Consider the following 26223-nt stretch of genomic DNA (forward strand, 5'->3'; position numbering starts at 1 on the left):
TGCAGTTAATAAAAAAGGACTATGCAACAAAGCCATGGAACTTGTGACTCTTGAAACCCACATTTCAACAGTTCGTCAAGAAACACCAGTCTACAACGATGTAGCCTCAGACTATGCTAAAGAAACTAAGAAAAATCCAAAAGCAAATGAAAATTCGGAATCAATTCCAACAATTGACAGAACTGCATCTGGCTACTTCATCAATTTCGATGACTTTTCTGATGATCCAAGTGAACATGAAGAAACGCCAGCAACAAAAACATTCAAAGACAAAGTAACTGAACTCTTTCATCAACTCAAAGAAACCTATCTGATTTCTCCATGGATTGAATTTTGGATTGTGTTAGGTGTACTTTTCATCCTGCTTTGGCTCATCATAGTTCTTTGTTTCGGAAAATTCATTGAAGGAAAATACAGTACAATGGACACAGCAAGTCAGAACATCAACTTGGTCCTAAAACCTCACAAGTCATTTCACATCGAGAAAAGAGAACTGTCACCAGTGAACATCACAGTCAATCAAATACCCGGTGGGGTAGCATGGGACAAAACGGATTATGAAATTTATGGCCCGATTGAGCTCTTGAAATATCCACACCAGTTTAAGGTTTCATTAAGTGACTTTGTAACACCAAGTACTTTTTCTGATGATTGGGACTTTGAAAGTATTATTAATATGATGTCAGATTTAGTAATGTCAGCCAAATTCACAGAACATGATTATTTACAGGGTTCATTAAATTATGAAGAAATGTATTGCTACAATCATTTTGGTCATCACTATTTGCATAAATCTGCTCAACCTAGAAATGTTTTTAATTATAATCAATGGGAACATTGTACAACACCGCCTAAAAGCAGCTCAAAAACGTTTTATGAGAAATTCCCATACTTCTCAGGGTTTAACACAAGTGATGCAGAAACGTTTTATTTTAAAATTTTAAATAAGACAGGAATGAAAACAATGCTGACAAATACTAAATTGATCTATTCTGAATCATTTTATGAAAAAATGATTACATTTGGTTTTGAATTCTGGAAAAACAACATTGAAACAAAAATCATCTGGGGTACAAAAGAATGGCAGGTCCAAGGTTTAGAAGCATTGTTCAGAGCCTGCATGATCCCAGAACAATTAATATTCTTGAATGACACCATTCAACAGACTACCTGTCTTGGCCTAGCCAAAATTAAAGACTTAAACAAACCGTCTATTCCAAAGCCCATACCTGATAGTAATAGCACTACTGATATGGAGATAGACGGATCCCATATTTTATACCAAAACAGAACACATCCTGATTGGAAGAAATGGTTGATCTGGCCCACAGACACAAATAACTATCAAGATAGATTCCTGAACAAAATACAGGGGTTCAAAATGACCAGGCTAGACCCAAGATACTCCCAGAGACAACATCCAGGGATAGTTACAACATACAGTGTAGGGAAACTCTGCCTTGAATGGCTACAGAAATCCACACTGGCTGAAATTAAGCAACACTTGACTTTACTTAAAGACGGGGCTGACTTGCGTGATTTCATTCTGGGACCACGCAAACAGCGTCAAAAACGTTTCATAGCGGCCGGTATATACGCTGCATACAACGAAGCTTGGAAAGTAATGCAAATTGAAACGGCAGAAAAAATACGAGAAATTGATCGTATTAATTTGGAAAAATCACTTTCTGTTGTGGACAATGGGTTAAAGACTCTGTCCTACAGAATATATTCACTGGACAGTATCGTATCATCTGCTATTGATATAATAGAGCGGGACTTACTAATGTTACAACATGGTCAGTCCCAATTACGTTCTATTGTACAACTTGGCTGGACGTTGCAAAATCTGCGTTCAGGCTACGTACCATGACGTTTAATCAACACAACGTCATTATTCTCTATCTTTAACCTTACTGATAAACAAATCAGTTTGGCTCAAAAAGGAGCAGACTATACGATTCTGAGCATTGAAAAACTTGAGAGATTACCATTGACAATGTCAGAAAGACCGGTCATTGAATGGATAATACACGGAATAATTACAATCCCGATAACAACTTTCCAATTTAAATATTGCCAAGAGTATATACCAGCGGGCCAGTATGAAAGGTTGGGTAAAGGGTACATCAAGTCAACATGGAAATTACCTTATGCACACACATGTTACAGTGAAAAGAAAAAGGATGTATTTCTTAGTGGTAAAAATTGTAAAAAATCACTAAGCGGTACACTTCTGTGTCAAGGTATTAACTTGCATGGAGCCTGCGAAGGGTCTTCTAATAACCTTTCATGTCACCTGCACGGCACTCCTGCAACACAGATAGAGCCATTCTTTAGACCGCTTTCTAACGGGAGCTATATTCTAATAAATAACCACAGCTGTTGTGGCATGGTGCCAGGGAAAGCCTATCTCGTAAGCGTTAGTTCCATGGTCACTTGCTGTATGCAAGTATTGTATCCAAACAGCACACCAGACATGGAGGCGGCAATATGGCCTTATTTGAATATCTCTTCTATTGGAATTGATACTTTAAGCAGACTGAAGTCTATTCTTTTACAGACAACTGTGCCTTTGACCTCGTCCAAAGAAACGTATGATCTGCATGTTGCAAGGACAACGGCAGAGATACATTCCCTTTTATCAACAAATTGCCCCATGCATTTCGTAGAAATGTTAAGCCAAATCTTAAACATGTCAGATACCAGTGGCATCGCACATGTATTTAAGGCAATTTTTTCGAGACTGTTAACACCCTTCAAAACAGTTCTGGGCATTTTTCCCAATTTTGTCCATTCTGTCTTTGGTGGCCTACCTCTACTTTTGGGACTCGTAGCAGGAATTTTATTTTTGATTCTTCTGCTCCGATATGGCAAGCCAAGCCGCAGACAAGACTCCAGCAACGATGGAAGAAACGATCCTAGCAATGCGCTACCGGGACCGCATAACTAAAGTCCTTGGATTAGCCCGGCTAAGAGATCTGAATATGACCTGGTTTCTTTCATTCAGACCTATCTGGCAAAATTGCATCTTACCTGTGCTTCGATGTATGCTATGCGGAGAAGAATGCGTGTTGGACGTCTGTCTTACACTACCATCAGCAGTACCAATGGATACAGATACCTTGCTAGGTCCTGTAACGGCTCATGCATTGTGTTGTCCCCAGCGGCTACCCATTCTGATGACGGCATTCGTTGAGACTTCACCACTACGAGTATGTGGCAGTGGAGTACGAGATGAGAGCAGCATCACACAGGTACAACCTTCTGTGAGCATTGCTGATCCTGACATCGATGATAGCAATCATTCTCACACATGCACTGTTTCTGCATTTTCAAACTTGGTCGAACTTTCACCTGATGTCGTAGACCAATTTTTTGCGAGTCTGTCTGAAATGATGTTCTCCCCTGAACAGAAAGAACAACTTTTAAGCAGCAAGCACACAGCGTTCCCTGAACTCTAAATTCGGCCTTCAGCTTTGAAAAACAAAAGCTACTGAAAACAATTGGAAATATTTTTCCCCTTGAGAGCGAAATTAATTTTTTCACTTTCCCTTTTTCTGGCACATGTACTCTGCTTAAAGTAAAACTATTCTTAGACAACAGAGTTTCTATTTTTAGGAACTCTAGAGACAATATTTTACCTCAGCCTCTAGCACATGTACAGCATTTGTATTAATATGTGATGGAATGGTCTCGACCTTCTTTTCTGTATTCAGAGCCATTTTATGTGTAATTTTCGCGAATCGTTCAGCTGATATATATTTACATTTTAACTGAATGATACCACTGCTTGAAAAGCGTACAGTACCAATACTCATTTTCGTGTATTTACCATATACCATTTCAAATGCAAAGTATGTATATTGGGGTGGGTTGGAAAACACATTCACCATTATATGTTTACTATTGCTTAGTTTTAGTAATGAGGGACATTAGATTGTGGAGTGGGTGTTGTATTTCTATCTAGGACCCTAATTCAATTTTCCTAATTTATGCCCTTGTATGGCGATAATAAATAATATCCTTATAAAGGCATAAGAATCATATCCATATTTAGTTGTAGCCCATGCAGTCAAATTAAGCAGGACTACTTCCCCAGACTCCTAGAAAGTACAACACATTCTTTAAACAAAGCAAACCTCCAGCAACCTGGGAAATCCCCATGCTTCTGTTTTGATTTGTCCTAGAACTCCTGTGAGCACTGAAAGAACGGCCAGTTCTTAGTGACATCTTTATTGACGTCTTATGTCCAACCTTACGTCAAACCCGGCACCTTTCAGGTATAAATATACCAACGTTGCCTTAAGCAAACACACGGTGGTTTGGAGTAGAGCGGCTATCTACTTGCCCGAGAGCCCAGCTGATGGGAGAGCCCACGGACGCCGCCCCTCCCCTTTGACGCACTGAGAGAGACGCTGTCTTTTTCTCCAGCCGAGAAAATCCAGCTCCGGTGTTTTCAGCCGCCCTGGCGGGTTGCTGGGATATCGAGTCCTGAGAAAGAGATACCAGACCTCCTGCTTTCTATTACCCAGGTACGGAGCTGACTAAACCCTTAAAGAGAATTCCTGACTGAGATTCTTGGCAAAACCAACTTAACTTAAACTGCTACTTATTTACTCCTTCCCACGTATTAGGCTTAGGTCAGGTACACCGGGGTAGGCGTATTTAGAAGCACCAGTTGAGTACGTTAGTCAACGTATTTATGTATGTATATATTTTATCTATTTTAAAAGTATCATAAGGCTAAGAAACCATATCAATGCTTTTACAGTATTATTTTATAATACTCCTTTTACTGTACGCACTTTACTTTATACTAAGTATTGCAATTGTGGCAATTAATTTCTCTTGCATGAGAAAGAAGACTGTTCAATAAATAACACCTTGTATTGAAAACGCCCGTCTCTCTATTTCTCTGCACTCTGATGAAACTAAGTATGCACAATTGACTGAGTAAAATAGCTGTTTATTGTTTTCACACGACTCTAGAGATACGCTCTTATTCTGAGGGAGCAAAGTTGTCATGTTTTATGGTTGTCAGAAGCTAATCCCTTCTTGTCTATCCAGGGAAGTTAAACTCCTCCTTGTTTATTCGAGAAAGTTTCTAGTGACCTCTGAGCTAGCTGGCAAAACTAATTAAGTTTAATATAGTCAGTAGAGACCTAGTCGACCTCAGTCCTACGTCTACACTGCTGTTTATATTATTCCAATGCGCAGAGCCTATTTGGAATATAGGAACTACACTACAGTTTTAGTGACCTGGAGAGGGAAAGAAAACAGGGCAGCAGGGCCACTCCCGAAGTCCTTGTTTATACTGAAGTCTCTTGACAGCAGGTTGGAATTGGCGTTGGTGGTGTGCATATTGGACACCCAAGCCTTGGTAGTTGAAGAGCTCCACTGCTCAGGGTATTGGTGCTGAGGAGCTCCAGGAGTGGCCATTGTCTCAAAACCTCGGTGAAAGCAACGGGCTGACCTCCTGGACTCAGGTCAATCTCTTCTTGGTGAGTTGCTCTCCCGGTGGGCCCGATGGCCAGCAAGACTAAGTACCAGGTCGATGAGGTCGGTGCCTGCAAATCCAGAGTGATGGCTCCTCCACATCAAGGGAGATGCTGTTTGGTGGATGAAGGGGGAACAGCTCTCCAAACGTTTGGGGAGGCTGTTCAGCTTTTGGACTTGTCAGTCTTTGTGATTCGCGTCGTGCATGCAGAAGGCAGGGTTTGGCGCCAATTTTGGTGCAGGACCTCTGTTCTCACAACCGTGGCTCTTCTTTGTTCTTCCTTCGGTTCCCAGTAGACTAGTCTGTTTGCCTGGTGTTGGGGACCCCTGAATACTGAATTTAGGGGTGTTTTGGGGAGTGTAGGGTAGTATCCAATGGGCTACCTACCCCTGGGGTGACTACACCCCATATGTGACCACTTGCTGTAAGAGTGGGTATAATCCTAATCCAGAGATCTTAGTTTCACCAAATCCAATATGATGAAGTCCATTCTCGACTGTCAACCTCAGGTGGCCCACCTTAGGAGCGTGCCTAGCCTAAAAGTGTGACACACCTTTTGAATGTCTAATTTTCCTTCTTCTCCGGTACCAACCGGAGAAGAGTGGCGTTCCCCAGTTCTGGGGAGAGGCCATGGTCGCATATGCCAGGCGGCAGAGGCTTTGAAGCCTCTGTCCTTGATATGCTGACTTCACAAGCCATCCTGCTGGAGGAGGTGTGAACGTCTTCCTCCGGAGAAGGCATTGTTTCTTGCCTCTGAGAGCATGAGCTCTCACCTACAGGAGGTCAGAACTCATCTGTAGATGCAAACTGGACGATACCAGTCAGCCAGCACACTTGAGGACTAGTAGATTTTCAGTGGGTACCTGTAAGAGGCCCTCTAGGTGCATGTCCCAATAAATCAGATACTGGCAAAAATATAGACCATTGGTTTCAGTGCAGCATTCAATTCAATTCAAAAGTGCTTTATTCGGTTTACTTATAAGAAACCATAAAAGTGCAAATTACAATATACAATGCTGACATGAAGTTAAGAAAATACACCGAATACAATTTACCCAGATTAAAACCGTGATGGTGGTTTTCGCTTCAACAGTTACACAATGAGAAGGGCATCGGAAAGAATTCCATAAAAATACGAAAACAGATTAAAAATCCAAACTTTTTCTGTACTTCATTAAACGTTTCAGGAAACCGACCACAAACTGGATACAATCAGGTCTTAACAGTTGCAAGTAATGTAAAGCAGGACGTATTTCCACAAAGTTTAGCTTTTTTAAAATAGGTTTTAAATAAAAAGCCCTTGGGAATTCATAATATTTACAAAAAACATGAAGTGCAGCAGATCCCGAGGAGACATGTTGTCGCAGCCACAGGGTGCTAGCACCTTCCCTTTGTGACAACCCCTTGGGACTGCTAATAAAAAATGTAAGAGATTAAGCCTAAACCTTATTAATAAAAATCGCTCATTAGCTGATAGCGACCAGAGTAAATATGGTTCCATTTCTGGCGATGTTTTAAGCATCATGTGTGAGCGCACACTGGGCTTCAGCAATTCTTTCTCCTCCCTTTCCATTGTTTTGCGTACGGTGAAGGAGTGTTTTATGAGCGCCACATCTTTTCTAGTGATACCTTCTGGTTTCAGAAACAGGTCCGGGCGGCCCTCCTTGCTAAAGCTAGATTTCAAGTATTTTATCCAAGGAATGTTGGTCATGTAATCTAGACTCAGAATCTCTCTTAAAAGGCTATGTGTGAGACCAAGATGTTTATGAAGCCAACATTGTAGCCAAGAGGTGAGGGGACGCAAAGACAAGGTATCACTGATAAAAGGCGTGCCGGTTTCTTCGTGCACAGACAAGTTCGGGGTCCCCTTTGGGACACTCAATATCTGCTTTAAAAAGTTGTTTTCAGTCACCTAAAGACCCTCAAGGCCAGAGTATCCCCATAGATCGCTCCCGTAGCTGCCTATCGATATGCTCTTTGCTCGATAAATCTTTAACATGGCCACCATGGGTCGGTTGCCCATTTTAGAGGCAAAACCGAATAGCGCTGCATTGGCCCTGGTGACCTCACCCCAGTGCAGCATTCATTTAGCCAGATCATTTGTGATTAGCAGTGCCCAGTACATGTCCGTAAAATGTCTGCCTGATAACTTGTAACATCTAGTAATGGAATTAGGCATCATACCTACCTGCTCATGCAGGTGGGACCTCACATATAATATAACTAAGGCTTCCAGTTATCCATTTTTACAGATAAATACAGACAGAAAACAATGTGTTTCCTGTCTGTATTTATGTTTAAATACAGAAAATAAAAATTGTGCTTCTTGTGGGTGACTCTTCATGTTGTCCTTAATGAATTCCAGGCCAACAGCTGAGCACAAAGACAAGTGGGGAGGTAAAAAATGGGATGAGATTTACTTAAATACAGGCATAGCTTAATATATATTTGTATATAATGCTAATATTTAACCTGTGTGTGTAGTATTTTGTAATTTTGGCTTCCTAATTTGCCAAAAGGTGACCGACATCAAAGTATGAGTGCAAGTTTACCAGTTAAATAAATGTGGAAATGTACCATTTTACAACTCCATTTACTCTTGAAACACAAATAAATACAGACAAATACCAATAACATGGGTAAATAATAAATATGGAAAAATATAGACGGAAATGTTAAAAAACAAAAAAAATACCATAACACCAGGAGCCCTAAATGTAATGCCCTGCTTTGGAGCTCTAAGGCCTGCTGTAGGGGTGATTGTCCTCTCATAGTTTTTGTAGTGGCTCCACGTTGTGGCGTCGAAAAGTTTCACAGTACAAAACTTAAGTCAGCGCGCCGGTGGCGGGCTTATATGGCTCCATTGACATCATTTCCGTGGACGACGTCAGGACGGAGCCGGGCGATGCTGTCCCCCGGCGCGCAGAGGTACTGCTGGAAAAGATTTTCCGGATCAAGTCTGACGCCTTGGGATATTCTGAGTTAAGGAATCTGCGGCTAGACTGTGTCTCTACCAGATACAGCATTACCAAAGGTAGGTAACTCGATCTTCTGGTGTATACTTTCTCTACCTGCAGATTATCATTGATTCCTCACACCTCTCGTTCTGTGGCTAGACTGTGTCTCTACCAGATACATCATTACCAAAGGTAGGTAACTCGATCTTCTGGTGTATACTTTCTCTTCCTGCAGATTATCATTGATTCCTCACACCTCTCGTTCTGTGGCGTGGTTGTGCGAATGCTCACCAATAAGGGTCAAGTCCGTTTTGGTTAACGGGAGCCTTTTTTGTCAATGTGGTCAGCCTTGTCTTAGCCTAGGCTGTTGGAAAAAGGACAGGGAACTTGGGTTAGTGCCCTGGGGTGGTCCCTTGTGAGACTCCGTGATGTCAGATCCATGGCAGAAACTGAGGTGTGGAGTCCCCTATTGGCACAGGAGAGGTGTCGCATCGTTTTTCTCTCCAGTCAACTGCCAGGAGATGATTCAAAAGGTAAGGAATGTATAGGTAGTATGCATCTGAAAGATTGTACTGAAGACGTGATGGACAAAAAATACACAGTGGCTGTGCATTCCAGTTTGCAAAGAGGTCCAAAGGAACTCTTAAATGGGTTGTGCTGTGAGATGTTTAAAGACCTCTGTATGGCAACATACCATTCGACGGGCCAGGGGGCAAGTAGGGACCTCTGGGCCTCAGCTGTGGGAACTGGGGTGATTTTCCTCTGATTTTACCTGGAGTCCATCCTATGGCTCTGGAAAGTGGGCAAAGTACAATCCCTTCAGCCCTTGACTCTGTGATAGCGAAGACAAGCAGTCACAGGCTTCTCAGGGCCATAGCGTGGGGTGCTTCAAGCTCAGAACTCAACAGTCACCTAGCAGCGCTGGAACAGATTGTCCATCCCCATGCTTATCTTTTGTAAAAGAAATTACTTAAATGCACACAGAATACTCAGTACTACAGACAACAGATCAGACATGGATGGTTCACAGGCCAGAGCCCTCCTGTACCTCCTCCCCTTCCTCTCTCTCTCATGTTATAGTTGTGGACTTTCGCACTTATTAGGTAAAGGCGCACTGCTACACTCTATGGAGTTTTTGTGCCTAGTTACTCGAATTACAGTGCCACCTCTGCCCACTAGTCTTTTGGCAGCAGGCCTCATTATGGCTCACTTGCTGGGCTGGTGGCTTAGTCCACTCTGGTACAACTTCACATTAAAATGACTCAGTCCGCTTGGGCACCACATCTCAATGTGGCAGCACCATCGGCTTTTGCACACTTCCTGATGCAGGGTCAAACTGTTTTCACGCAGGAAAGACTGTACTCCACTCTTCCTGGGAGAACAAACCCCTGTTCTAGGATCAGCCTCTCCTGGCCTTCACTGGACAGTCACACCTCCTTCACTGTTGACCCTCTCTTGTCTTCACTCAGTAGGCAGATTGGCTTCCAGGCACTTCAGGATAGGGGAGCACCTTCTTCCTTCCAGATCGGACTCCAGTTAATGTCCCCTCACCTCTGGGACACCAGCTGTGGTTTCACAGCAATCTTCTAAGTAGTCTGTGGTGTACTCCTTTCCTTGGTTAAAGAGAACATGGAACTCTAAAAACAAGTCGGTCAGTTGTATATGTTGAAAGCAGATGGGGATGTGCATTCTCTGACAGAACTTGCAGAACCGATTTGGGTGAGTCCTTCTTTCATCTTGCTTCCCCAGTCTGTAATACCGAAACAGCCTTTATGCAGAGTGATGCTTGTCACAGCAGGGTAGTCTCCAGCCTGGAGTATCCACAACTGAGGTACAAAGAGGTGAGAGTTCTTTGTGTCTAGCTCATCAACGCCCATGCTGAACAGCAATCGTGAAAGGCTAGCCTCACTTAAAGGACCCCTCACACTGTCTTGCCTTTCACTCCCTTCCATCTATCAAATAGCAGTGCTTCAGGAAGATTAATCAGCAGCCCCTCTAAAGCAACTTGAGCTAAATAAATTTCTAACGGAAGCCATGTCTCCTCTTTTCCCACTTCTGTGTATTGGTCTCCTCTACTTCCACTGTCTGGGAAAATAGCCACACCTCTATCCTGTGTAGAGGAACGGGTCAGGGCTTCCAAAATGGACTCAGAAGCCTCCATAACTCTGGTTCACCCGTACACACTATGCATGTACCATGCAAGTCATACACACTCCCATTCATGAGATGCACTGAGGATTTTAGTGCTACAATCTGGGTTAGTGTGTAGAAGTGGATCTTTACAGGAGAGAGAGCCAGCAAGCCTCCACTCCAGTGGCACAGTTAAGAAGTTCTGGTTCCAACTAGCGATTCATAAAATACGGTACGCTGCCACCAATGCTTTACATGTTAAATGACTAATGGTAGGCCACTGTCAGATAAATGAGGGCAAGCTTGGTGCACCCTTCCAGGTGATAGTACCGGTCTAGGATCTGTCATACCAAAGGGACAGTCTTATGCTTTCACGCACACTATACATTAGTGCGAGGTTGGGATCAAAATTTAAAAAAAGAGATAGGATACCAGATACTCTTAGTCGGACACACATTGTAGGGTGAACACAACTGTATACCATGCTGAGAATAGTCCACTCCCAACTTAGGAACAACAGTGCGCTACTTTCACCTGGTCAATGTGAATACACACACATGATAAATATCCCTTACATTGCACTTTTCTCTGCATCATTTCTGCACATTGCCAAGATGTGCCAGAGCTCAGCATATCCCAGTGCTTTTAACAGTACTATGAAATTCAGAAACTCATTTTACACTAACATGACATTTTTACGTCAAGCCTATCCTACAGCGCTGACTTTATGGTTGCAAAAGACCTGTTGTGGGTTTACTAAGAGTTTAAGGGGGCTTCCAGTCCTCCCAATGCTTATCATTGGCTGGCTTATTGCCACTCCCATTTGCTTGTGTTTTATTGGCTTTCCTTGTACCAACTTGTCCATCTTGTTTGACCCTCTGCTGGCACAAAGGTTCTTTACTATCTGTCTAATTGGCTGGCTTCCATACTTCTACTGCTTACTTTTTGGAGAGCTAATTTTTTCTTTTCACTGAAGCATTACTTTGAGTACATGTGTTTTTTAGCTGTCCCCTCATGCTTCTCTTGCACCAAATACTTGCCCCTCTGCTCTCTGTTGCTCTTTCCTTACCCTCCACGCTTTGTCGCTTACTTGCTTGAATACTTTTTACCTTACTCCTGTGTTTCTCTCCCTTACCTGCTGCCTCGCCCACTTGCCGCTCCAGTGCCCACGTTTTTTTTTGTAAAATTCTTTTTGGAGCTGACCTGACAGTAAATTGCTTCCACCTTGAAAAAAAAATATTTTCCACTACTTTGATTGATTTTGTGTTCAATTTACCAGTCAATTTCAGATCAGTAAATTAGAAAATAAATGCTCCTCTAACTTCCCCCATGCATCCACAATCCTTCCCATTGCTCACGTCAGGCAACTGAAACCAGAATAATTTACTTACCTGTAAATAAAGTCATTTTGTTTAAAAGGATATGTCTTGGTGTTAAAATTATTTTTTGGCTATGTCCTACTGTTTGAGTCTGTAATATCAAAGTACCTTCTGGAGTAAGCTCTGAGTGCTTGGCCCTACTACCCTGAGATAATAGACTACTAAAAGGGAATTTTGATCATGCTTTTAAAGTGCAGCATTTACGTGGCCCATGACTTAAGTGGCCGACACCATTAACCCCTTCGCTGCTAGGCCTTTTCCCTTCCTGTGCTAAGCCTTCTTTTGGCTATTTGGGGTAGTGCGTGCTTAGGCCCCTGTAACTTTTTGGCCACATAAAGTATCCACGCCAATTTTGTGTCCTTTTCTTCCAACATCATGGAGATTCTACAGGTACCCAGGGTTTGTGGATTCCCTTGGAGGGGTCCCAGAAATTAAGCAAAATACAGTAAAAAATGTGTTTTTTTTTCCAGAAAAATTGGAAAAGCAGGCTGCAAAAGAAAGCCTCTCGGGTTTTCCCTGCAAATGTGATCAAACAAGGGGGTGTGGGTCTGAAATCACCATTTTCCCAGCTTTTAGGGCATGACAGTCTTTTGTCAGAGAACCTACATTTTTCACACAGTTTTGGCAGTTTTCTGGGACATAGCCTATTTTTGCTATTTTTTGTGTTTCCAACCTCCTTCCAGTTAATGGTAAAAATGAGTATGAAAGCAATAATGTATCCTGGAAAGCTATACATTTTATTGACATAGACAAAATTCTGAATTCAGAAAGGGGTCATTTGTCTAAATCCATGAAGGTTTCTTTATACAAACTAACAGTTAAATATTGGAATAATTGAAAATTAGTTGAAAAAAAGCAGCCTTTTGTCTCAACGTTTTCACCTGTAACTTCTTATAATTATGATAGCTCTTTGAAAGCAATATACCGTTACATTTGCTGGACCTTCCTGGTTGTGGGGATATATAGGACTTGTAGGTTCACCAAGAACCCGACGAACCCAGAGCCAAAAACTGTGCAGCAACTTGCAATGGAATTTTATTATGTACTGGGTTTAGAGCAATTATTCTTTGAAAATGTATACATGGAAAAATCGGTATGAAAGACACCTATGTATTTCTGAAATGGGTGCAAATTATAGAGTTTAGAAACAGTACATATTTGCACATTTTCAAAATTGGGAATACTCATACTAGCATGAGAATTATTGGTCATTTTTCAAAATGAGTTCATTTTTACCCAATGTCTTTCATTTGGAAGTCAGAAATGCATCAAAACTCAACAGGTAATAACAGTTGCTTTCCAAATCGGAATTACCCTAAGTCTCCCGATAAAAATGGTACCTCACTTGTGTGGGTCGGCCTTGTGCCTGCGACAGGAAACGGCGCAAAACACAACGTGGTTACACCTCAATTTTCGCAGTGAAAAATGACCCTTTTTTGGCAGAGTGCCTAGCTGAGTTTTTTGCCCCGGGCTCAGTGGCCATCTTGGGAAACTACCAAACCCACGAATGTTGAGGATAGAACACACTATCCTCTGGGCTGAGCACTCATTAACAAAGAAAACTTGTTTCTACTCCGATTTTTACAGTTCATCAAATTTATTTGCATAGTTCAAATCATGACGATGATTATGTGTTCATGGGTCAACATCCAAAATGAACATAATCCAATGTTTATATCATCGTTAACAGATTCTCATGGAAACTTCCATTCACCCAATGCATTTCGGGTCCATAACACAAATGACCCTTCGTCAGGGGTCTGAAAATAAAGCGCAAACAGGACCAAATTAGTCACTCGCAAAATACATGGCATTATATCACAGTGTCATTCAAACATTACGCATTGACTGTAAACCCGACTTCTAGGAAATCGTGTCGCTACTCTGTTGCGCATTAATCTCTATCGCTGCCAGAAACCTGGTTCTCTCACTTACGAGTAACAGGACGCGATGGCGTCTTCCCGCCTGAGATTCAAATTCCGTCTGTGTAAACGAAGATCTGAGTCGCTAGGTATTAAATCACGTGATCGGGCCCGCAGCCAATCACGGCACAGTGCCATCGATCACGTGAGAAACCTGCTCCGTTTTTTTAAACAAATGATGCAGTTTGAATATCATAACTTTAACACCTTATGTGTTGAGAACAACTGCTATACAAATCGCTCTTAAGTAAAACAATTAAATTACAAAATCATATATTCAGGGGATCAGAAAATATCAAAAGTCAATGCTATTGTTCATAGAAAACATGCGTGTTCAATTCGATCATTAAGCCCGGTGGGCTGGGTTGAGTTCAACTTTTTCATCCAATAGAATTCTGCCCTTAATCTCTGCTTCATGGGATCCATGTCAGGGCATTGCAGGATTCTCTCGATCACCATGAATTTTAATTGGGAGATTTGGTGGCCCATTTCTTTCCAATGTCTTGCCAACACAGATTTTACATTACTCAATCTGATATTACTTTTGTGCTCTGTAATCCGAACCTTAATCTTTCGTTCAGTTTGTCCAATATAAATTTTGCCACATGGACATTTAATGAGATATATACAATTCGCTGTATCGCATGTGCTTGAGTGATACAAGTTCATAGGATAGCCTTTTGTTGGATGATTAATGGTACTCCCTGTTATAACATTGTTGCAATGGATGCAGTTCAAACATTTCGACATGCCTTTCCAAATCATTTTGGGTTTCATCGGACTGTTCAACAACTCTTTCAGGTTTCTAGACCTTTGGAAAGCGAACGTGATATTCTTATCAAATAACATGTTGAGATCTGGTTCAGTTTGTATCAAATGCCAATGTTTATTCAATATGTTTTGAATTTTACGGGAGTCTGAAGAAAATTTTAACACACAAATGGTTTTCCGTTGTTGTTGTTTGCTCTTAGTAACCAGTAAATCACTTCTCTTCATTTTCTCCACTTTGGTTAATGCTTTTTCTAGAATTTCTGTGGGGTATCCTCTCAACTTATATTTCTCTGTCTGTTTCTGTATTTCAATCTTTGATGCTTGTTCATCAGAATTAATTCTTTTCAATCTAATATACTGAGAAGTTGGTAAATGTTTTTTTAAACATTCTGGATGAAAACTCGTAAATAATAGGCTTGCATTTTTATCTGTTGGTTTGTGAAAAACTTGAGTACTGATGATATTGTTTTCCAAAATGATTTGGACATCCAAAAATGAGATGGTTTCTTTAGAGATAATGTGAGTGAACTTAATCCTCTCATTACAGGTGTTAAGTTCTAAAATGTTGGACTCAAGAGATTCTTTGGTCCCATGCCATATCAAAAAGATATCATCGATGAAACGCTTGAATAAAATCAAGCCATCTGTCCACGTTTGTTTGCTCAGAATGTAGTCCTTCTCAAATTTTTGCATAAAAATATTAGCATAGGAGGCTGCCCCCCCAAAACCCATCGAGGTTCCATTTGATTGGCTGAAAAATTGACCATTCCACTCAAAATAACTATGATATAATGCAAATTGCATCAATTGTAAGATCAAGATTTGTTGGTGTTCCTCTAAATCACTGTTTAGCAAACTCCACTCTAGAGCCTCAATACCATCTTTGTGTGGGATAGAAGTGTACAACGCCACCACATCTATGGTGCACAACAGATAAGTCGCCTCAGGATCTAACTCAACTTGATTGAGCATATTTAAAAATGATGTCGTATCTTTAATATATGTTTCTCCATGTTGAACACGAGGCTGTAAGAAAGTGTCTACAAACTTCCCTACGGGTTCCGAGATTGACCCGCAGGCCGAGACAATGGGTCTGAATGGTGGTTTGACGGGATCCTTATGTATTTTGGGCAACATGTATAATTTTGGTCTCCTGGGATATTTCAATTGAAAATACGCAAATGTTCTTTGACTAATCCATTTCATGGACAATGCATGTTCCAAGATTTGTTGTAGTATTTTTTGGTACTCTTGCGTTGGATCTCCAGGTAATGGTAAATAGATGTCTTGATTCTGGACATGGTTGTCCACGCTCATCTGGTAAAACGCTCTGTCCATCACAATGAGGGCACCCCCTTTATCAGCTTTTTGAAAAACGAGGCTTTCATCTTGAGTGAGATTTTTCAAAGTGTTCCATTCTTTGGTGGTTAGATTTGTCTTCTTAGGTTTAGCAAAAGTGAGTTTCTGGATATCCGAAAATACCGCTCTTTCGAATGCCTCAATGGTTTTGTGTGTTGTTGGCGCACAGAATTCACTGGGTGGTTTAAACTCGCGGTCCCATTGTTCCGTTTGGATCGGTTCCATGTCTTTGAAAAAATACCGCAATTTCAAATTGCGCAAAAATGTAAAGAGTGATATCTCTGTTTCACCAGCGTTTGTTCTGTATGTTGGTACGAACGTGGTTCCTTTGTTCAACACTGATATTTGCATTTTGGTTAACTTTTTAGATGATATGTTAATAACTAGGTTGTTTTCTGTAGTTGACTCCGTGTCCTTCTGGCCACTTCCTCCTCTGTTTCTTTTTCTTTTTGACCTTCTTGTGTGTGGCTTATTAACGGAGGCGCATTTGCTGCTGGACTTATGTCTAAAAAAGACTGTTGTTGAACATTGGTTGAGCTGGTCGAGGGTTTGGTTGATTGCGTTGCCGCTTTGGTAATTGGTGGACGACTTTTTGCGATGTCTGAATCCGACAACGCTTTCTTGTGATGATGTAGCCTCTGATTTCTTTTGGGATTGAGTTTGCCATCGTTTCTGATTGTAAATTTCGGCCCATGTGTATACTTCTTCTAGCTTGTAGTCCAAAGTATCACGACGGTATTTACGAATTTTCCGGTCATCTACTTCCTTTGCATAACGATCAAGTCTCTGATTGATCTCTTCAAGCGTTTTCTCTAAATCAGGAATTTTATTGAGTTCGTCTTTGATTGTTTTAATTTCTGCTTCAAGTTCTGCCAGAACTTTTGAAAGTTCTTCCACGATTAATAGGATGAGATCCAACGAGCATTTATTAAGGATTTGGTACCATTTCTCAAGGAAACTTTTGGAATTTCTACATAGCATTGGCTTGAGGGCTATTCTGAGTCCCCGCGGGATCCTTTGATTCTTATGATAGTGTATGAGTGTGGTTGCATGCAACCGTTGATTTATTTCCTTTTTACTGATATATTCGAATTGTTTGAGGATCTGAGCAGTAGTCGTTTTTTGAGGAGTGATGCGTCTGGTCTCCTGTATGAGCCCATAGATGTCTTTAGCAGCTTCATCTGTGAATACTAAAGTCTCTGCTCTGTTCACGGTGGAAAGTGCAATTCCATCCATGAGTGCACCGGGATAACATTGTGTTTTGAAACTACCAAACCCAAACATTTCTGAAAACTAGACACTAGCGAGGTATGGCATGCGTGGTTCCCCCAACGTTTTCCTTCCCAGAATTCCCTGCAAACCTCAAATGTAGGTAAAAAACCACTTTTCGCATACATTTTTGCGTGGGATCTCCGTGCCGGCACAAATGTCCTACCACCCAGCGTTCCCCTTGTTCTCCTGAGTAAAATGATACCTCACTTGTGTGGGTGGGCCAAAGGCCCGTGACTAGGAAGAGCCCAAAACATAGGGATTTAGACTATAGCATGGAGAATTCTAAGCGCTAATTTTTTTAAAAAATACATTTTTAGCCACTTCTGCTTTGGACACACACAAAAGTGAGGTATCATTTTACTCGGGACACTAAGGGGAACGCTGTGGGGTTGGAAATTTGTGCCGACACGGTGATTGCACACATAAATATGTGGAAAATGTGTTTTTTTTAGCTAAATTTGAGGTTTGCATGGCACTCTACATAGGAAAACGTTGGGGGATCCATGCAAGCCACACCTCATTGGACTCCCCTGGGTGTCTAGTTTTCAGAAATGTTTGGGTTTGGTACTTTCCCAAGATGGCCGCCGAGCCCAGGGCCATAAACTCAGGTGCCCCCCCCCCCCAAAAAAAACAGGTAGTTTTGCTATAGGAAATTTTAAAGTCTCCACCGTACGATTTGGGCCTTTTCCTGTTGCAGCCACTATGCCTACCCACGCAAGTGAGGTACCTTTGTCATCGGGAGACCTGGGAGAACGCTGGGTGGGAGTAAATTTGAGGATCCACGCAGATTCCACCACTTTACAATACAGAAATGTGAGAAAAAAGTGAAGTATTTTGCAAAATTTGAGGTTTGCAGTGGATTCTGGGTAGGAGAATGATGAGGGACCCACGCAAGCCATACCTCGCTGGACTCCCCCGGGTATCTAGTTTCCAGAAATGTGTGGGTTGGGTAGGTTTCCCTAGATGGCCGCCGAGCCCCGGGCCAAAAACTCATGGGAACCCCCTTGCAAAACCAGGTTGGTTTGTGATAAGTAATTTTGATATCGCCTCATTAAGTTTTGGACCCTTGCCTGTTGCGGTTCCTTGAGCCACCCACGCAAATGAGCTACCATTTTTATGGGGAGACCTGGGGGAACGCTGGGTGGGAGGAAAGCCCAGTGATGCCACGCTTTCCCACACAAAAATGTGTGAAAAAACAGATTTTTTTCAGCTAAAATTTGCAAGGGATCCTGGGTTAAGGAACGTTGGAGGATCCACGAAAGCCATACCTCCTTGGAAGCCCCCGGGTGTCTACTTTTCAGAAATTTGTGGGTTTGGTAGGTTTCCCTAGATGGCCGTCTAGCACAGGGCCAAAAACCCAGGCACACCACCAGCCAACCACCAATCTAAACACACCACCAGGCAAGCGCAATGTCACGCACACCGCCAGCCAAGCACCAGTCCAGGCACACCACCAGCCAAGCACCAATCCAAACACAACACCAGGCAAATCCACTCCACGCACACCGCCAGCCAAGCACCACTCCAGGCACACCACCAGCCAAGCACCAATCCAAACACACCACCAGGCAAGCGCAAGACCACGCACACCGCCAGCCAAGCACCAGTTCACACACACCGCCAGCCAAGCACCAGTTCACACACACCGCCAGCCAAGCACCAGTCAACACACACCGCCAGCCAAGCGCCAGACTACGCCCACCGCCAGACAATCGCCACTACATGCAAACCAACATCATATTTAAGAATTTTTTAAATATAAATAAAAAAACACAAACAAATTTCAAATTGATACAAATCTACTAACACAACAACTAAAACTAAATACACTACACAAATGCCAACTTTGAAACTGAACAAAAAGTATCAAAGAATAGAGGCCAGGCAGTTCACTTTACCACTCATGGATGCTCCCAAAAATTCTTTTGCATGTGGTACATTCTAAAACAAGGAGGTACGCACAGCCCAGGGTTCGAAGGACAGTCGGGGCAGTACATACAAACCTCCTTCCGCAAACCTCTTCGCCAACAGACTCTACATCTCCGACTGGGAAAGTCTTTTGAGGATGTAGGAGGAATTTGATCAGGAAAGTAGCGATCTTTCAATCTGGCAACATCCTCCACCACTCCAACTCTAGGAACACTTGCCTGTCCCACTAAAACAAGGCTGCCTATTACAGACTCCTGTACTTTACAAAAGTCAACTTTGACTGAGAACAAGATTCCTGGAACAAAACAAAAGCATTAAAGGTTGCCAAGTGGAAAAGATGGATAGCCAACTTCTTGTACCCAATTGTAAGCCTTACGAAGAACAGCATACGGTTCTAACCTCTGATCTACTCTGTCAACACCACCCATGTGCCTATTATAGTTTAAAATGCACACAGGTTTGTGCGCTTCAGCAACCTGACCTTAAACAGTCACCGGTTCAGTGCTTTCATCATGTATGTTAGTCAACATGTAGACATCTCTCCTGTCTGAAAACTTCACAGCTAGAAGCTCCTCGCAACGCAACGCAATGCACTGCACTGTCCCCGGGCAAGCTTTTGACAAACAAGTTCTTTTGGGAAACCTTTACGGTTAGAGTGGATTGTGCCACAAGCAACAGTGTCCACTTTGGCCAATTCGTTGAACAACCACACACCAGTGTAGAAGTTATCTACATATAAATGATGGCCTTTGTTAAATAATCCTCTACCAAGTTCCCACACAATTTTCTCAGTCACTCCAAAAGTGGACGGACAACCAGGGGGGTTAATCCTGGATTCCTTACCGGTGTACCCCCTGAAATTAGAGACATATCCAGTCCGACTGTCACACAGCATATACAGCTTAATTCCATAGCGTGCCCTCTTACTAGGAATGTTTTGCCTAAAAACCAAGCAGCCCTTGAACAACACCAAAGACTCATCCACTGCAATTTCTTTCCCAGGGGTATAGATCTCAGAAAAGCGATCAACAAAGTGGTCAATGACAGGCCGAATCTTGAAAAGACAGTCACAATCAGGGTGATCTTGTGGCAAAGCGAAACCATTATCAACAAAATGCATAATCCGAAGCAGAAGCAAATACCTATCACGACTCATGACTGCTGGAAATATAGCAGTTGCCATCAAGGGACTAGTAGACCAATATGAAGCCATTGATGGCTTCCTAAGCAAGCCAATCAAAAAGTTAAACCCAAGAACTTCTTCATCTCTTCCAGATTTGTGGGAGTCCACCGGGTAGCTCTAGCGTGGGGCTTAAGGCTGGCACTGTTCTCCCTCAAAAACAGTTCTGCATACAAATTAGTCTGCTAAACAATCTCTGCCAAAAACACCTCATGCATAAACAACTGAAAAAAATCAATCGGCAAAAACTTTTCAGTGTTCACCCTACACCCTGGAACACCAGTAAAGTCTGGCAATGCCGTCTGCACCATGCCTGGGGCAACCCAGAGGTCAGAACCTTCAACGGGAAGTCTTGCAGCCCCAGGCTGCCGCCCAGTTGCCTCTGGTCTCACTATACCAACAGGAAGTCTTGCAGCCCCAGGCTGCAGCCCTGATGCCTCTTGTCTCACTAGACCAACGGAAAGTCTAGCAGCCCCAGGCTGCAGCCCAGATGCCTCTTGCCGCACTATCGGCACATCAATGTCCTCCTCTAACACAGGCAATTCATCCACTCCAATAGTAGCCTCATCAGCTCTCAGAGTATCTTCATCATCAGATGATGCCATGTGGAGAGAAAACTCACTACCTGCATTTTCACCTCCCACCTCTGCCTCAGAATCAGAGTCAGTCTCTGGACCATGGTCAGAGGAAGAATCAAAAAGCATTCCAACAACTTGCTGAGCAGTAATCCGACGGCTAGCCATTATCCTTACTAAGAAAGGAGACTGCACAAACAAGTCAACAACCAACACTGCAAAGTAAGTAAAAAAATGTAAGCCTTTATTACAAAGATCTATATACTGAAAAATTATACAATTCACTTACAAGAGACAGCTACACTCACAGCACCTACTCTGCAAAGACACGTCAAATAGTCAACGATATCCCACTAGAAAGAAGAAAAAAAACATAAATCTACAGAAAACAAAATACACATCAAGCACAAATGCAAAACATGTTTTACAATCACAAAAAACAAAAAAAAACTTACTGGTATTATTACACACTTTACAAAAAACACATTTACATTGAAATAGTACAAAAAAGGTCTCTTACCAAACACATGCAACTACACAAACAGCAGAACCACCAGTAACGAAACCGCACACTGCAACAGTCTAAAGAGCAAAAGCCTTAAACAAGAACAAAAAAGGGGAAAATAAAACATTACACTTTACAAGAAAAAAACAATACACTTTATAACAGGCTATGTCACAGGCTATGTCACTACACAAATGGGGGCAGAAAGGGCTGAATACACATAAACAAATATATGTCCCCTGGAGTCAAGCACAATATTTATTTTTACATCCCTGGCACTAGTGGACTGGGGCCAGAAACACCAAAAAAATCAGGCTGTCTGTCCCCAGGGGGCAGAGAATATATATTCTATTAAATTTGGACCCCCAGGAAGCGACCCTTGCTCAAGGGGTCGCTTCCATGTAAAAATAAAAGAACAATCTGCGCCCAGAGGGGGCAGAATATACTTGGAAAAAAAATGTGGGCCCAAGGAAGCGACCCTTGCCCAAGGGGTCGCTTCCGATTTTACTAAAAACAAATTCCCTGGCTCTAGTGGGCTTTTCTACCCCCCCTGGGTTCAGAATCGGCCAAATAAACGGCCGATCTGTCCCCAGGGGGACAGAAAAGTCTGAAAATAAATGTGTCCCCTTAGGAAGCGACCCTTGCCCAAGGGGTTGCTTCCATTTAAAAATACAAGAATTCCCTGGTGTCTAGTGGGGTTTTCTGCCCCTCCCTAAGAAAAACCGACCTGCCCCTAGGGGCAGAATATATATTTTTTTAAATGTGGCCCCAAGGAAGTGACCCTTGCCCAGAGAGGTCGCTTCAGATTTCAATTAAAACAAAATCCCTGGCTCTAGTAGGCTTTTCTGTTTCCCCCCCACCCCCCCCCCCCCACCCCCACCCCGGGTGCAGATCGCCCAAAAAAATGGCCGATATGCCCCAGGAGGGGCAGAAAAGTCTGAAAATATATTTGGCCCCTAAGGAAGCAACCCTTGCCCAAGGGGTAGCTTCCGATTTCAATTAAAACAAAATCCCTGGCTCTAGTGGGCTTTTCTGCCCCCCCTGGGTGCAGATCAGCCAAAAAAACCACCGATCTGGCCCAGGGAGGGCAGAAAAGTTCAAAAATATATATGGCCCCTAAGGAAGCGACCCTTGCCCAAGGGGTCGCTTCCTGCACACATTTTTAAACATCAAAAAGAAATCCCTGGTGTCTAGTGGGGCATTCCTGATGCACGATCGCGACGCTGTGCGCGATCGTGCACCAAGAATGCCCTGCATTGGGACATCAGGGGGGAGGAAACACTGTTCCCCCCCCCCGATGCCTCAAGGCCCCACAAAATGCCCCTCCTCCCCCCCCCCCCCGCCCCACCGGAGGCCCAAACTCACCTCCTGATCCTGGACGCGCTGGAAACAAATGGTTTCCAGCGTGTCCAGCACTTCCTGATGATGTCGGCGCGTGCTGTGCGCGCTGATGTCATCAGGAAGCGTGTGGGGGCCCGGGGTGGCAGCAGAAACTCTACCGCTGCCATCTCTGCTCCAATGCCGAAAATCGATGCCCCAGGAAGATCTGCATCAGGTGAAATATGCCCATAGATCAGACTCAATCAAGAAGACATTTTACCTGTAACAGGAGTAGTGAGTTCAGAGCAACATCTGCATCACTACCTAGAGTGCTAGATCTGCTCAATAAAGTCATGGTCTTGTGCTCATGTCAGATCTAACCATTGCCTCACCTTTTACTTAGCTCAACAAACTCCAATGTTTGGAGCCAGATTCCTTCTTTGGGAATTAGTTTGATTTTTTTCAAATTTTTTAGTGACCTCCTGCTCCCTAGGTCAAGGTTTAAAGTGGATATTGCTTTGAGTCATTAGGCCTGTTTCTACATTCCCCAACTCTCTAACTCCACCCCTTACCCTGCATTCTTTCATTTTTGTAATCTATTTATTTCCACATACCTTGTGTTCTCACTAATAGATTTTCAAACTATATGGTACAAACCATATGGTAGCATGTACTCCAAATGATTTGAGTTACTAACTGCCCAGCCTCTGACGTATATAAGAAAAGGAAGCAGCATAGATGGTCACCTTGTAATTTAATTTATGTATTTATAGGGCTCTCATGTCAGAAACCCATCTTCAAAGTTCACTGCCATAAATTAATACATCAGAAACAAATCATAAATAACACAACTAAAAATCTCTTCAAAGTAAAACTTCAAATAGATGAAAATTCATCTTCACCTATGTAACAAAATTGAAACATTGTCAGATAATTAAGTACATTAGTCTTTTGAAACACATTTTCAGTCCACTTTTGAATTAAATCTGACTTTTACTGTATATTAATCTCATGAAGATTTTTACACCTGCTTTGACCAGCTTCCATTCTGGAGAAACAAGTTAAGGATCTCCAGGTGAGCAAAGCTTTCTCATCGGCTATTTAAATTGAAAGCCATTTATTAGGATCTCTGGATCTGGTCCTGCAGCGCTTTCCAAAAGAGAGTTAAAGCCCTAAAGTTAATTCGCATTTTTATTTGTTTTTTCTCACGTAATTAGTCTACGTTTAGCTGAATCACTGTTAAATTAGACTATTTATTAAGTTGGCTTACAAATTTGTCCTGAATGGCAAATCGAAATAGAATAGTCTTAGAACAGACCACTGTTTTATTTATTTAGTAGGATCAGTGGTCTGGAGTAGTAGAACAATGTTTTAAATGGTTGTCAAATGATAATGAGCTGCTTTAATAACTGAACTATTAGGCCTATTAGTTTGCTTCATGTGGGCCCGCCCATGCTGTAGTAGAGAGAGGTAACCTGTCCTGCACCAAGATTCAGCCCTCCACACAATCTTTGGCTGTAGTGGTCAATTTAGCTCCCAATATACCTGCAGGTAAATCTGGGGATGATTACCCTAAAACCAACAAACCCCCCCCCATGGCATACTAAGCTGAATATGAGGAATGCAAGCATTTCCATTGGTAACAGTCCATCTCGCCATTTCCATTTTTACTGTAAAAAAGAAAAACCTCTAATGAGGATTTCAGCGTACCAGTTTTGAGCGTACAAATTCCAAATTTGCCATGGTGGTTCTGGAGAGGAGAGGGAGTGCTCTTGCACCAGAATGATCCTTTCTTATTTCTGTTCTTCAATTTGTCGACTCCCTTAGCTATCGCTTTGTCTACTAGTCATTCTGCTCACCTTGGAGGAGGGAGATTAGGTGTGACGGCTGCGATCCTAGTATTACCCCTTAATCAAACACCGAGGAGAGCTGAAGCACAGTCATGTTGTTTGTCAGAGGAGGGTGCCAACATTGGTCAAGGAACTCACCATTTCTCATTTTGAATAATATACTCAGTGTTTAGTGGGAATATGAACTTCTTGGGACAAATTAGGGTAAAGCAAACTTCATCAGGCCTAGAGCAACCTGACATATAAGTGTGTAATCTGGGGTTTTTGGGCTACAGCCATTGATTTGGCACAGTCACTGATAGGGCACATCCATGTCCCCACTCTTCTGTAGCATTGTCAATTCAATTTTAAATATTCCTTGTGCCTTTGTGTGTGGTAATGTATGCAATACAGCCACCCAGCAGACCAGAAGACTTTGAGCAAACTAAAGGGTATGTAGAAGCTCCCTCTACTTCAAACCTTTATTTGTGTGTGTTTTTATTAATAGTTCCAGTGTCTTATGGGCATCCGTTCTGCAAGGAAAGAAGTCTGGTTCTTGATAACCTTCCCCTTGTCCACACAAAGCCAGTGACCTGAAAGGCAGGGAAAGGTTAGGGGTTGGTAGGAGACAAGGCCTTTGCTTGAGGGCTGCTCATCTATCATTTTAAAATTAATCCCTGGTGTCTGTTGGGAGGCTATCTTAATTAGAGAGCACTGTTGTTCTCTTGTGATTCCTAATTTTGGATACTTACTAAATGGTTTGATCTCCCAGCCAAAGGGACCACCGGGAAACCGAGCTATACTCGCCATAGTGGCTAGCCCTCCTTGGTCCTGGAACCTTATGTCTGTGGTGTATTCCTGTTTGGATATCAATAATGTCTCTGTGTGCAGCCCCTTTAAAAATAATTGGTGCCAGAGTGCTTTGTGGTTCAGGGGAAATGTGTCCAAGATGTGACTGGAAAAAGGTCACGTCTGATGTGGGTTGATGAGAAGATAATACTGAAATACTTATGATAACCTTTTTGCGGCATCTGTCCCTGCAATTTGGCTGAAGGTAGTTGATTTTGTAGGGATTTGGCCCAGGTTGCATAGTTGGCTTTAATAGAGTGGTTTGACCAAAATTATGATATATAGGTCTTTTTCCTCAAAGATTCACTAAGGATCAGGTCAATTATGGTTAGATGTGTTTTGGCTCATACAGTAGTTAGGTGAAACCTAAATTGTACTAGCCAGCGAAAAAAGCTTGATAGGAATACTTTAATAGTCTTTGCATAGAATAACTTTGCAGGTCTCCTGATCTGCTAGAGTTGAGACCTGTCACCTGATGTGAACTGCTCTACACTCTTTGTACAGGCTTAGATTCTAGTCCTACATTCATATATGGAAATACCCCAGCCCATTTAATATCTTAATGTCTGCAACCTGTACCCTCGGGGGTCTCTGAGGAATACGTTTTAGTTCACCTCTTTCAATGTCATGTTTCTGTATTTAGGGAGACAACATAGGAATATCATCATTTAGAAAGATTTGTGTAAAAAAAAAACTAAAGACCTGTTTAATTGAAGACTACCTACCAGTAACTATATTGTTTTCTA

At 42.4% G+C, this 26223-nt stretch overlaps 1 protein-coding gene across 2 annotated transcripts in view; it reads left to right on the forward strand.

Moving 5' to 3' along the window:
* USP34 (ubiquitin specific peptidase 34) overlaps positions 1–26223 on the forward strand; it is a 2681755-nt gene that overhangs the window by 644210 nt on the left and 2011322 nt on the right. The window lies entirely within an intron of this gene.

This window comes from Lissotriton helveticus, chromosome 6, assembly GCF_964261635.1.
Source record: "Lissotriton helveticus chromosome 6, aLisHel1.1, whole genome shotgun sequence".
NCBI lineage: Eukaryota > Metazoa > Chordata > Amphibia > Caudata > Salamandridae > Lissotriton > Lissotriton helveticus.